Source organism: Mustela nigripes, chromosome 3 (genome assembly GCF_022355385.1).
Source record: "Mustela nigripes isolate SB6536 chromosome 3, MUSNIG.SB6536, whole genome shotgun sequence".
NCBI lineage: Eukaryota > Metazoa > Chordata > Mammalia > Carnivora > Mustelidae > Mustela > Mustela nigripes.
Genome location: NC_081559.1, coordinates 72,883,694 through 72,898,550, shown reverse-complemented (window position 1 = coordinate 72,898,550; position 14,857 = coordinate 72,883,694). Strand labels below are relative to the sequence as shown.

General features: G+C 40.8%; 1 protein-coding gene across 12 annotated transcripts in view; it reads right to left on the bottom strand.

Moving 5' to 3' along the window:
- Positions 1-14,857, bottom strand: part of OSBPL6 (oxysterol binding protein like 6) — a 204,188-nt gene that overhangs the window by 110,225 nt on the left and 79,106 nt on the right. For 10 of the 12 annotated variants that reach the window (XM_059394230.1, XM_059394235.1, XM_059394238.1 and 7 more), the window contains one exon: positions 3,139-3,328. The exons of the other annotated variants lie outside the window; for them this stretch is intronic. The gene's annotated coding sequence lies outside the window, so the exon portion shown is untranslated. The remainder of the gene's footprint in view (positions 1-3,138; positions 3,329-14,857) is intronic. 12 annotated transcript variants of the gene reach the window in all.

Here is a 14,857-nt window from a genome sequence, read left to right as displayed (position 1 = left end):
CCGGCCTGCTACCTTCCCCCTGGCCCCTTCAGCTCTTTAGAATTAGATGTCTGTTGAGTAGAAGAGACCTCCTTCAACCTGAGACAGAAGAGAAGGAGAAGCCTGGGAGAGGAAGAAAGGGGCAGGTGAAATGACACTGGCATTACCAATTCTCACTGGATATCGCCTCCATTTCCACTACCTAAGGGAGGAGTCTCACAGACCTCAAAGCAGATAAAAGGGAGCAAACATCAGCAAAGAGTTTCTCCTCTATCCATGTTATATTTGCTGACTGGTTAGTGGATTTACTGAGTTTACCTTTTTCATGACATTCCAACCTGTTTTATATGTCCATAATGGCTTTGAAGTACTCCCTACCCCATTTGGTCAGTCCTGGTTAAGAAAAGGGGAATGGGGAGGTAATAACAGAACTTCAAGAAAATGAGATAAAAAGGGGCTTTCTGAAATATTTCCTGAGTATACATGCATACAAACTAATTCCTATGTTGAAAGAACAATACAAATAAACACATTTCATAAAGGAAATGAGATGCTTGCATTTTCCTTTTAAAGAAAAGTTTAGGGGCGCCTGGCTCAGTTGGTTGGGCGACTGCCTTTGGCTCAGGTCCTGGTCCTGGAGTCCTGGGATCAAGTCCCGCATAGGGCTCCCTGCTCAGCGGGGAGTCTACTTCTCCTGCTGACCTCTCTCCTCTCATACTTCCCCCCCCCCTCTCTCTCAAATAAATAAATAAAATCTTTAAAAAAAAAGAAAAAGGAAGAGTTTAACTTCTGTCTCGTGGTCAACTCACAACTCAGCAAATGTGTATGGGAACAAATTTCCATTTACTTTATTTCCATGAAATTAAACCTGATGGTCACAGGGACTCATGTATATTTCGTCTCTGTTTGTGGTCAAGTATCAAGAGATCCTAAGCAATACTGACCTAGGAGATTCCCTGAGACAGAGCAAAGTAATGCAGCCAGGACTAAACCACCTGAAATAAACATCCAGACCAGCCAGCCTTCAGTCCTGTCTGCTTCAACATTAAAAATGGATATCCTGAGACCTAAACTCCACTTAAAGTAACAGGCACTATCCATTCAAAGGTAAGTGAGTTGTTGGGACAAGCACTGCTGTTTGGGGAGTGAATCATGTTTCCTCTACTGTAAACGCTGATCAAATAATTAATGTTTGGGTTTAGATAATGTACACAGAAAAGGACCCTATGATTTGAAATGTTTTTGTGGTTAAAGTTCTTTATTACTGTATAAAAGTTTGATTCAATATCAAATTAACAGGAACATCCCCGTAAAGAGTTCAGCTTCCAATAGTATATAGCGATCGAAGATGCAGAAGGAGACACTTTGTGATTTGACTACAACCTACTGTGCCTGAAGGTACACCTGATTCTGACAGCAAGATTTCTCAATGTCAAAAGTTCCACACATGTAGATGGCAGAGCACATTGTTCACTGAATCACTGTGGTGTCCAGACTGAGTCGGGGGCTGGTAGATGGACTCCAATCTCCATGGGGATCATTCAAAAAGAGGTCAAATCGGTTTTGCCTCCCAGGAAGAAAACAGTAAGATCAGGTGCTGGACTCTGGGTTCATACGCTATCACTCTGAAATGACAACCTCAAGGTCTGGAAACCTCATCACTATGAAAATCAGATTTCCAAACTAAGAACAATGGACCATTCTGATTTTGGAAAAGTCTTCCTTCTTCATAGGCCAGTCTCAGAGGGGTCGGCTCAACTTCAGAAAACCATCACTTTCCAAACACACACCTTTCATATAAAGCAATAAAATGACAAACAAGAATGAAGACTGACAGTGTGTTATGCATAAAGTACATGGAAGTGACGTCATGAAAGGAGAGGAGAGAAGAAACTGACGCCCAAAGCAGGAGACTTGACCTCCAACGCCTACAGGCACCAAGACACATGACATGAACCTGGAAGGCTGGTTGCATTAAATACTTAGGGAAGGGTAAATCTTAGTAAACTTCAGTCCTTGGAATAGTAATAAGACCAGATTTTTAATCTTCCAAGAGAAGCCAGGTATCTGATTTTTTTCTGTGATGTTTCTAGATTGTCCAATATTGGGAATTAACTCTATTTTAAAAAGGAAAATGTTTACAGGTTAAAAGATTATTGTCTAATATTTGACCTATGGGCCGCTGGTTGGCAAGCTCTGCTCTAAAATGTAATTTTAAATAAGGCAGTAATAAACAAAAAGCTTCTCACATAACTATGATTACATTAAAGTGTTGAGCCTTGGTTTCTGCTCTACCAAGAGGAACCAGTCCATGCAAGGAAAGGGTAGGAGCAGTATCAGAAGATTTGAGGTGTTTCCCAAATTACAGAGGTCTAAATTAACACCACAACCACCCCTATGCCCCAGGGCAAATAAGAGTTTGAGTAGAGGACACACAGCTTGTGAGAGCCCATAAGAACTCTGCTGGTACACCCTCCCACTCTGGGCATCACTGACCTCGGACAGTAGAAATTTTTGTGTTAACTGGGAGGAATGTGTCCGAATTGTGAAGATCGAAGTCACTGAGCCTAAGATATCACACAGCATATGTGACGTGGCTCTGAAAATAATAACCACAAATACCAAAGATGACAAGGAGCCCCCACACCATAGTAAGCATTGCTGACATCTGATTAGTTATTTCAGTCTCTTGGGCAAAAAAGAAAATCAACCACTGGTTTTCTAAGAAAGATTATTAAAAAAGGGATACATTTTAAGAATATGTGTATGCAGGCACCTATGTACATATACGTAAATAATCAAGCAGGGTTAACATTTCCTTTTGTGGGCTTATTATCTGCAGCTTTTTTACCCCAGAAGGGAAGGGCAATGTCTTATTTCCACATGTCAGACTACACATAGAAAAAGGTTAACAAATCTTTTGGCATGTTTTTCTACTTCCTAGCCTAAAAAAAAAAATACAGCAGAACTTTTTATGAAGATGCCTAAACATAACCAGGATTATTATATATTACTTTGCAGTCTCATAGAACACAGAAAAGAATGTATAAAGAAACATCTTCCCGTGATTTGGTAACGTCTCACTAATCTTTTGCTGTTATTAAGCGCTGCCTAATCTAATCCTATGTCTGATTTTAAGCTTGTGTTCTCCTAACTCACCTTGTAACCAGGTGTCAAAGTCTTCCAGTCAGTGTTAAGGTAAAAGCTGTTCAAAGTGGTTTATCCTCAGATGCCAGCAGCCTTTTCCCTGGGACTCGGTCTGTCTTGTTGACCGTGCTGGGGTGATCTGGTCAATGACAGGAGTGGCTCCTTGATTTCTTTCTCTTGCTGTTTATGGCAAGGGGCAGAACTGAAAAAGAGAGATTACGCTCACATAGTACAACTCCACAGAACTTCCATGAGCTTCTCAGGGGACTGTGGATGACCAATCAGAAAATTCTTTCCAGTATATCTTTTGAGGAGAAAGTTCATAAGGGATGGTCTCAGATTTTTACCTCTTTTGCTCAGTCTTACGGAGTCTCAAGGATGTAGCCACTGAATGCATTAGCCATCTGTAACACTCATAACTGACATCTTACCCAGAGTCTGGACTAAGAAAACTCTCAATTTATATAGCAGATATTTTCTAAAAGGGGGCAAAGCAGATTTTCCAAAAACATGTTTAACTCTCCAATTAAATGCTAACCTTAGTGTGTGTGTATGTGTGTATGTACGTATGTAAGTAGGCTCCACACCCAGTTTCTTTCCCTCCTTCCTTCCTTCCTTCCTTCCTGTAAGGCTCCACACCTAGCACAGAGCCTAATGCAGGGCTTGAATTCACCACAATGAAATCAATCCCTGAGCTGAGATCAAGAGTCAGATGCTTAACTGACTGAGCCACCTACGTGCCCCTAAACCTTAGTTTTTAAAAACAGTAAGTGTAAAGTAGTTTCACCACATAACCGTACTATGTACCCTGATAAAGACTCACTCGTAGTCTGTAATGTGCCATACAGAGGGCAAGTGCCAAACTCCTAGAACAATCTTCAGCAGAAAGAGCTGACTAGGGGCACCTGGGTGGCTCATATGGTTGGGTGTCTGCCTTTGGTTTAGGGCATGATCCCAGGGTCCTGGGACAGAGCCCTTCATCCGGAGTCTGCTTCTCCCTCTCTCCCTACTGTTGCCCTTGCTTGTGCTCTATTGTTCTGTCAAATAAATAATTTTTTTTTAAAGCTGACTATACTATCAAAGAATACAGTTTTCAACTTGATATTATTTCTCAGAAGGCAAAGGATATTTTATGAGAAGATAAACTATGTTCACTTTAAGGCAAAGAAGAAGTAGTGGCGGGGGGAGGAGAAAAGAGGAGGAGGAAGAGGAGAAGGAAGAGGGGGAAGAAGAAAAACCTGGTACTCCAAAGTAGAAGATCAGAGTAGGGTTACTCTGATCCTGAAATGAGACAGAAAGTTTTTCCTTCAAAGCATAAACCTCTCCAGCAAGTTTGGTTATTCACAAGGTAGTTTTAAAAAGCTTTAAAAGTCCCCAGGTTTGATTATTTTTCAAGCCTCTTTTTTCACTTGGTTTTGGTTTTTCTCTTTTTACTTAAGGAAAAGGAAAAAAAAAATGCACAAATACATATTCTGAAAGACAAAGACTTCACAGAAGAGCAAAAGATTGATGCCTACTCAGGAGCCTCTGCTGTGCTGCTCCTATAAGTAACATTTTTCCAGGAAAAAAACGGGGGGGGGGGTATCTTAACACCCCCTACATCTCTACAAAAAATGTTTTTTTAAAAACCTCTATTACGCTGTAAGGCAATCCCATACATCTTATAGGTCCTAAGTAAAATGTCACTGATGACTGCTATGATGACCTAGAACTAAAGTCAGGGTCCATCAAGATTATTTTTGTATGCTCAGCATGACACCTGCTTTCTTTTTTTTTTCTTTCTGCAAACACCACTCAATCCCTACTCTTTAATCCCACATAATTGTAGGCAGACTGAATATGGTCTGCTGCAGGAAACCCCCTCCCCACTTTTCTTTGCTCTTTACTATGATGGACTCTGCCAAGCTTTGGAAAAGGAGAGGACACTGAAAAAGTAAAAGAAGAAAACTACGGCAAAGCCCACCCCCCATCGCCCCCACCCCCATGCTAAACTGCAGGTTCTTTTTGCCCGTGCCCATTCCTCTTCCCTAGTCTTACTCGCCATAACCTCTTACAATCCCGAAAGGGCAAGTGGGAGAGTAAAAGAGAAAAGAAGACCATGGAGTAAAATCATGGTTTCCTCTGTTTTCCCCCGTCCAGCAGCAGAGGAAAGGAAGAAGGCAGGTGAACCCTGCTCACCACATCTAAGGGATTCCCAGATGGTGCATGTGTTTTGTTGCCAGCCTAGCCCAAGGAGCATTTTTCCACTTCATTCATCTCTTTTCCCTTTGCCTATACGTCCTTCAAAACCTACGTCAAAATCACTATCACCAAAACCTTCACGGATCTCTGCTAGAAAGAAGCAACTTATCTCATCTGATATCTTGGTCAGTTCTACTGGTATATAGAGCTGTCTTGCTTACACCTGTTATCTCCTCTATCAGACTGTGCTGAGTCTGAGAAGCAAAGACTGGACCTTGGTTTCCTACACACAGTAAGTATGAGTTAAAAAGTGAAACTTACAATACTTCTATTTGTATGTATGTGATTTGTAAAAAATTAATCTATTATTGTTCCTTTTGCACAAAAGCGTGTTTTTCTACACAGCGTGTATGGAATGTCACAGCATAAAGCTTTTGGCTTGTTTTGAGACTATAATGAAGGTTCATATGGACATTCTGCACAACTTTCAAGATGACAGCAACCACAATAAAGTGCAGAACCTTCTATAACCTTCGGGGAGTGGGGGTGGCTGACCATTCTGATTAAAAATTAGCACTCTATCAATATGTGGTTCAGATATAATCAGTCATCCCTGATAGTTCCTGAAGCCAGAAATATTAGGCATAATTGCTTTAATTCAGCCTCAAAAACTTGATTAGGACAGGGGCGCCTGGGTGGCTCAGTGGGTTAAGCTGCTGCCTTCGGCTCAGGTCATGATCTCAGGGTCCTGGGATCTAGTCCCGCATCAGGCTCTCTGCTCAGCAGGGAGCCTGCTTCCTCCTCTCTCTCTCTGCCTGCCTCTCTGCCTACTTGTAATCTCTGTCTGTCAAATAAAATAAATAAAATCTTTAAAAAAAAAAAACTTGATTAGGACAGAAAGATTTTATCACGATATTCAAGTTCCAAATTTGCAGGTGGCTAATATATTGTCTTGTTAAAAAACCAGGAAGTCTAACCAAGTGACAACAAAACTTCATTTAATTAAGAAACTGTACAGGGCTTTTTCCCTTACACACAAACTGTGTGCAGCAGAAGTCCAAAGGTACTAAGCTTATAAAGTTCAAGTCTGATTACTCCTTGTGACAACACATATTGAAGATTAACTCTTAAAGCTCTTGTTGAAAGTATACTCAGACAAGGGAAGAGGTAGTTTCTTTTTAAAATCTATGATCAAAATTAATGCTTTTTTAAAAAAATTAATCTGCTTTTTATCAAAACACATGAAAGGAATTATGTTCTCATTTAATGTTATATTCTATAGACCAAAAAGCTTCCCCAATACCTTCCACCTAAGCAATTAATAAATTAGAAATTGTAAAGGTTGGAAAGGCTGATTCAGACAAAGTTGTCTAAACCAACCAGTAACTGGGTAGGAATCTTTGAAGAATCTCATCAGGGAGAGTTGAGTGATTTGGCAAAGGTTCCTTCTGAATGGCTTATTCAGGAAGTAAATGATCCATTATCTTTGCAACAGAATTTTTCCTGTAAGTTGTGTGACTAATCCTCCCACGGTCTGAATTTTGCCCACTATATACCATGTTCTTGTCCAGCACACTCCCCACACATTCCGCTCATTCCTTAGTCAGGCCCCTCAGAGCACATGATGTATCCTACCAAACACTAGACTGTCTGGCGTAGCTACTAAGTTAATGCATAGAATGCAAGATGGAGACAAGAGAAAGCGAGCTCTATCATTCTGTAACATACTAAAGTAAAGATTCTTAAAATAGTAAAAACAGAAAGACCAGCAGAAGAGTATTTACACAAAGTTAGCAGTCTATATAGCAAAGTCTATTTCACAACAAAAATAAGAGATGAGATGTTTCTGACTATTTTCTGCACATTAGGTGACCCATTGTGCTGACTCAATGCCCGCATCATGTTCACAAAAATGGAATGGTCTTTATTTAAGGTTAAACATAGTAAATTGCTTTCCCAGAAAACTGTAACCTAAACTATGGCATAAGACCTTCTCTCGTTATCTTGTCTACTTGGTCTACCATCTCCACTAAATACCTTAGTTGGTAAAAAGATTTTGCTATTTTGATTTTTTCACTTGCAACAAGGTTAAGACAAGAAATTGATTTTCCTCTTCTTATCTGTGACAATCTCAAATACACTGAGGATTTCTACACTGTCTAAACGCCTGGAGGATAGATTTAGTGCTACAACCCAACGTTCTATGAAAACAAGCTGTCTGCGGTAACTTCCTAAAGATGAAAAACACGATCTGTAGGCACTTTCACCTAGCAACTACTGTGGTTTTCCTGTCAATAACTGAAGAGCTGATTTTTAACTCAGAAATGTATCTAATCTCATTCGTGCTACCATATATCAAATAAGCTAAAATTCACCATCTGATAAAACATAACAGAGTTTTCACAACTGATATTAAGCATTAATTAATTTATCCACTCAACACTAAGTCATTGTGCAGTTATTATATCCAAACATTAAAACCAGACATTAAAGAAACATAGAAATGTAACAATCAATAAATATAAAGCTCCTTCCCTTAAGAAATTTAGAGTTGAGGGGCACCTGGCTGGCTCAATCAGAAAAGCATGGGACTCTTGATATCTGGGTCATGAGGTCGAGCCCCACGTGAGGTGTAGAGATTATTTAAATAAATAAAATAAAATAAAATAAAATAAAAAAGAAATTGGGGCACCTGGGTGACTCAGTGGGTTAAGGCTCTGCCTTCAGCTCAGGTCATGGTCTCAGGGTCCTGGGATCAAGCCCCACATCCGGCTCTCTGCTCAGAGGAGAACCTGCTTTCCCCCTCCCACTGCCTGCTTCTCCACCTACTTGTGATCTCTCTCTCTGTGTCAAATAAATAAATAAAATCTTTAAAAAAGCATTTAGAGCTTAGCCATAGATAACAGGATACAGTATGTGAATAATCTTTTTAAGTTACAAAACCAGAAAATATATTATGGATATTCATGGCATGAAAATATTCATTCTACCTTAGAAGTTCTGAGGCAGGTGGAAAGTAGATGGGGGGGACTTGCTCAAAAGAAGACATCTGAAAGATGAGTAGATTCAGGCAAGAAATGAACAAAAGCAGAGATGGATACCAAGGACATTTCAAACAATGATGAAAAGTGTATGAAAATCAACAGAGGATAAAGCACAGACTTATTTCAGTACTCAGAGTCTAGGGTACAAAAAAAAAGGAGGGTTGGGGTGGAGAAAAGGCAGAGAGGAGGTATGGAACACTTACGACCTTCCACAAAGGCTTCTGTGGAAGATCTTAAATGCTAGCGCAGGACCAGATTTTACTAGGTGGGCTGTAGAGAACAGGAGTTGAGTTCAGAGCAGTGGAATCATGTGATTATGCATCAGTGGGGCCAATCCAGGAGAACAAATTTGAGGAAAGAGAATCCAGAGGCAACAGAGGACCTCAGAGGAGGGCGGAGCTACCTGGGAGAGTGGGCATCCAAGAGGGACACAGGAGGAACTTCTATTTGACAGAGCAGAATGTGATCCTGTTTGACAACATGTATTTCTTGTCTTGGCCTTCCAAATTTAATAATTTTGTCAATGCTGACAAAAATTCAGATGACTGATTATACAGGTAAGAATTCTGATTATCTATTACTTAAAGGAGTCTTCAATTTTATTATTCCCTTGACAATTTGTTTTATAACCAAAAAAACAAATAATACAGAAGCTACTCCATGGTTCTATTACTCAGTTGAATAAAATTTCATTTAAAAATTGTAAAGTGCTATATGGAGTGCTGGGGTGGCTTAGGTGGTTAAGGGCCGACTCTGGATTTCGGCTCAGGTCATGATCTTGGTGTCCTCGGAGGGAGCCGCAGCCCTGTGGTCAGCAGGGAATCTGCTTCAGGATTCTCTCTTTTTTCCTCTGACCCACTCCTCACTTGCTCTCTCTCTCTCTCAAATAAATGGATAAATCTTAAAACAAAAACAAAAACAAAAACAAAAAAATCTTTTTTAAAAAAGTTTTAAAATATGCTTCGGACATATTCTGATCCTCTAAAAAGAATATGCTCTAGAGCAAGAATTAGTACTTTCCCTGTGAAGGTCCAAATCAGTAAACATTTTACGTTTTGTGGGTCATACATTTGCAACTAATCAACTCTGCCATTGTAGCAGGAAAGCGGTCAGAGGCAAAATGAATGAGGATGGCTATATTCCAGCAAAACTTTCCTTACAAAAAAGTGGTGGATCGCATTCAGTCCTTGGACCACAGTTTGCTGACCCCTTCCTAGCAGAGAACCCAGCTATGGCAACTTGGTGTGATTTCATTGTTTTTGCTCCTCAATGTACATAACTCGTGAACTGACCCAAAAAAACTACTCTGAGAAAATGGTCTCCAAAGAAGATCTCTACTGCTAGAGTAGTATTAAAAGGAAAACAAAATAAAGAGGTTCTAAGGAAGCGATGCATGTAAGTAAACAAGAGAAGTCTGGATCGTTTAGAAGGGGATGTAGAGTTCGGTGAAATCTCAGATCACTGCTAAGGAAGTCCAATGTATATTCTAAGAGGAAATATGAAAATGTGACTCAAGAAACCATTTCAGGAAGTGCTCCAACTAATGCCCCAAATGCTCATTCATGAGGAGAAAAAACTTAGGGGAAAGATTTAGCTATTAAATAAGACTATATTAAGAAATGCATGAATCTTAACAGAATATTCATGTGAGAAAAAGCCAGGGAATTTGGAAATTTATGGAAGTCTCCGATCATGCTTCCTTCATGAATTCTATATTTACTTCACAGAACCGGGGGGAAAGTAAGGAAATACTGTCATCAAAGCTTACCCATCTATATTTAAATCTATAAAAGACTTATGACAAAAAGTATCTTAATTCACTCTCCTCGGCTCACCACTAAGTCACCACTGAAGGTGACCCGGGTTCCTCACGTGGAAAATGTGGCTCCTTCACGGAGGCAGCAGAGGACTAAGTGAGCTGATGCATGTGAAGTGTTCAGAACAGACCCAACGCTCAGGAAACTTGGGTGCACTGATGCTCCTGCATCTCCCCTGTTTCCCCTCTCCCCGGCCAGGCTCACTGCTGCTCGCCTAGGGCGGCCCTGCCTAACTCCTAACCCGGAGGGCTTCAACCTACCATTCGCTAGGGAGATGGCTAAGTCTCTCTCCAATGCTGACTTCTTTTCCAGGATGCATTTCCAACTGTCCACTGATGTTTCCATTGGAATGATCGTGGGCACCTGAAACTCAATGGGTCTAAAAATTGAGCCCCTTACCTTTCTAACCTTGTCCCTTTGTCCACCTTTGCCTCTCTTGTCTTCAGCTTTTATTAGTGACATCGCTATCTATGCTTAAACCAAGCTAGCCACGTCATTCGCAACCTTCCCATGTAGCTCACCCCAAGTCTGGGAAATTCTATTTCCCACGTTCTGTTTTCCTAATACGGCTCTTCGGCGCTCTTGGCCACCAGTGGCCTTGGTTAAATGTGTCCGTCTCCTGATGTTTCCACTTCCTACCACTCTCCCCTCACAGGCATTTTTGCTGCCATCAGAGTCCTTTCTTATAGCATAGCATATATTTGACTGTCTTATTCCTGATCCTTTTTTTTTTTTTCTTTTTAAAGATTTTATTATTTGACAGATAGGATCACAGGTAGGCAGAGAGGTAGGCAGAGAGAGGAGGAAGCAGGCTCCCAGCTGAGCAAGGAGCCTGATGCAGGGCTCGATCCCAGGACCTGGGATCATGACCTGAGCAGAAGGCAGAGGCTTTAACCCACTGAGCCACCCACGTGCCCTTTATTCCTGATTCTTAATTATTCTCTACAGCTTGGGGAAAAGGGGCCTATGGACCTACAGGTAAACATCAGAGCTCCTGGGAACCCTCTGAATCCGGATATAAAAATTTGTGAGTCCTTGATCAAAATGAAATTTATCATCTGAGAGGATGATATTAACTCTTCGGCAGGATGCAATCTGCAGCCTTATACAGTATCTGCTTGACTTCCACCCTGTTCAGATACACCGGATATCCCATTTTCCTCCAAACATGAACATCGAATCCCACCCCACCTCTGAGCTTTTGCATGTGCTGTTCCCTTTACGTCTGGTGCTCTTTTCTGCCTGCTGAACCACTGAACATCCTCGAAGTCCTGGCTCAGGTCTCAAATGTCACCACCGTGAAGTCTTGCCCAAGTGTCCAACTATGTATTCATGGGTGACAAGAGAGACGCTAAATAGATTTCTGGTATCTATATCATAACAGTGGTCTGAAATTTTTAAAAAAGATTTTTAACTTATTTATTTGACAGAGAGCAGGAGAAAGCACAAACAGGGGGACCACCAAGCAGAGGCAGAAACAGGAGCCCAATGCAGAATTCGATCCCAGGACCCTAGGGTTATGACCTGAGCCAAAGGCAGACACTTAACCAGCTGAGTCACTGGGACACCCCTGGTCTGAAATTTCTTAAATCAAAGCTTTCTGCTATACAAAATAAATAGCCTTAAATGTTTAGACACAAATAGTGTTTACCTAAGTCTAGGGACATTCATACTGGTGTCCTTGGATTTTAATGAAATTAAGATTTAATGAAATCAGGATCCCAAGTGCCTGTGTTCAAATCCCACCTCAGCCAGTAACCAACCAGTAAGGGGACCCTGGACCAATCATATAACTTTTCAATTTCATGATCTATAAAGATGGAGACAGCTACAATACTTACTATTTAGGATTATTCTAAAAATTAAATAAGTTTATATGTATAGCACTTAAAGCTATGTAAGTGACTACTATTATTATAATTATTTATTGAAATCAATGGCCAGGACTAGAGGTTCTGAGAGATAATCACAGAGTAAAACTAATTGACCTTGCCATAGAAGCTTCAAGCTTTAGTCAACAGAGTTAATTAGCCAGAGAACACTAACAAAGATAGCCCTTTGCACTAATGTTTTTATCAATTGAAAAGTGTTTCAACCCTATCTGATAAAATTCAAATTTTTTTTCCTGTTAGCTTCCAATAGCTAAAAATATCAGCTCAGAATATTTCCAGGGCACATCACAGGGAGACTAAAATAATTCCTTTGAATAGAAAAAAGACCAGAGCAGCTCCTTCATGGGCAGCAAATCAATGAGCCACCTCACTGCTTACAAAGTACCCAATATGAAGGGGAAATGCTAAGTAGGAAATTGGGAGGAAAGATAAAGGAGCTTAATGACTCATATTTCAAACAAACCAGCTTGTTTGCCAGAGAAATGGGATATTGGGCATTTTAGCACCACCCACCTGGCCAAAAAACAAAATAAAACAAAAAACAAACAAACAAACCAAAAAAATCTGCTATGAAATGTAGATTGTAACACTGTTGAACCTAAGGAGGAATCAAAATAAGGGCATGCTGTAGGGATGTAGCTGACTTCCACTTTAGTGATAGGATTCTGTGATATATTTAGCACTGCCTCTACGGAAAATTTTCAGCCTCAAAAAGCCATTTGGACCCATCCCACTTTAACTGTGTAACATTATTTTTGTATTTTCCCACAAACTACCAAAAGTAATACTTCACTTTTTACTAATGCTCATATTTAACAATCAGACTGTAAAGTAACACACTTGTGTTAGAATTTGAAATGAAGAAAACAGAAAATAAACCCCAATTCCTTACCCTACTGTTAAAGGTCCCTGTGACCCAACTCCAGCTGACTTTATCTTCCGCGACAGGCTTCTTGAACTCTTCAACCAAACAGAACTCCTAGCCATTCCCCTAGATGTACCCACTCTTCACTCACTGTGTGTGTCTCTTCTAAACTAAAACAGTCTTCCCCTCACATCCCTAAGATCTCAATCCTGTCCTTCCTTTACACGCCATGTGGGAGGTAAGGGCCCCGACAGGGAGCCACTTCCTATGGCTCAGCTAGAAGGAACCCTCCAGGTTCTTAACTTTCACAATCCTTGCTCAGTAGTACCTCATGGACTTTCCTCTATCTATCGTGATCAGAGTTCTTGAGACACATATCTTTTCTTCCCCAGACTGGATGCTCTTTGAAGGTAATGTCCACATCTGGCTCATTCTCATAAGCTCAACCACACCACAGCACAACATGAAGTTGAGAGAAGAGAATTTTAACACTACTTTTAGGGCAAAGAAACCGCCTTTCACATTTACCACCCAGTGACTCACCAATAACGACCAACAGGGGTGCATTAAAAGCTTCCCTTCTACTCATGTAACTGATAATGTACTTTCCAGTTAGAGAAATCATCAGATAGCCGATCCCGCATTTCCTCTGCTACAGACTCAAAATACTGGTTGCTTCTGGGCTTTGTTTAAAGAGTTCTCAAGACCTGTGTATATAACAATCACTTTATTCTATTTTATCTTATTTAAAGATTTTATTTATTTATTTGACAGAGAGATAGAAACAGGAAAAGAAGGAACACCTGTGGTGGAGTGGGAGAGGGAGAAGTGGGGAGAAGCAGGCTTCCCGGCCCAGCAGGGAGCCCGATGCGGGGCTCAATCCCAGGACCCTGGGATCATGACCTGAGCCGAAGGCAGATGCTTAATAACTGAGTCACCCAGGCACCCCTATAATGATCATCACATCTAATATGCCTTATACTCTAAATATGCACGGACCAAAATGCAAAAATCAGACAATCTCATACGTAACAGAACCCACAGATGCCAGGAGAAATAAACAGTGACCGAAGAAACCCCAAACCTTGGCAGTCTGACATGGCTTGGGCAGAGGTTCACGAGCCCTAACAGGTCACTAGGATGGCGTACTTTCAAACGCTTAACTGGATCCCAAGGGAGAGACTGGCTTCACTCTGGGGTGATGCCGTGGGGCTGTGCTGATCCGTGCGTTCTCGCCAGACCACTGAACAGCTGCCCACTGTCCGCAGGCATCCGTTCACAGAGGACATTGCTCTGCCTACTCCGTTTACAAACGGTTACATAAATGAGTTCTCATATGCACTCCTAGACATAAGTAATTTCCCCAAGCCCCCAATCCTGCAAGAATACATGACCTAAGCCCTGACCCCATGTGAAAGGACACTCTCACTGGGATGGCCTGACTCAGAGTCGTGCTAATGGGAAATTCCTGTTGGGTGCTCCACCTGATACGGCTTTTATATCAGTGACATTTGGAACATTTGCTCTCCGATGTCACATTGCTGGCGTCTCTTGGATTACTGGAATGGCAACTGAATCCCTCGGGCAGAGAGCAGGAGACTATAGTTGTTTTATTCCACTTGCCTTTAAAATGACTATTACATCTATTCTTTTTTTTTCATTGCTTGTCTTCCTTTTTTTAAATTAACATATAATGTATTATTCTTTTAAAGTACAAATAGACCTACCACATGCAAATGGAGGTCAAGATAAGGTTTAAAATCTAAGTTAACAAATTAGGTAAACATTGTCAGTGGTATCGTCCTGAATGACACAAGGGTTAAATGGTAAAACAGACTCTAAACAAGTATCAGGTTTGTATAATCCAAATAACTCTGGCCTAATTTCTCTTCATGTCCTTCTCTTTTATCCCCTATGCTACTTGGATGGAAT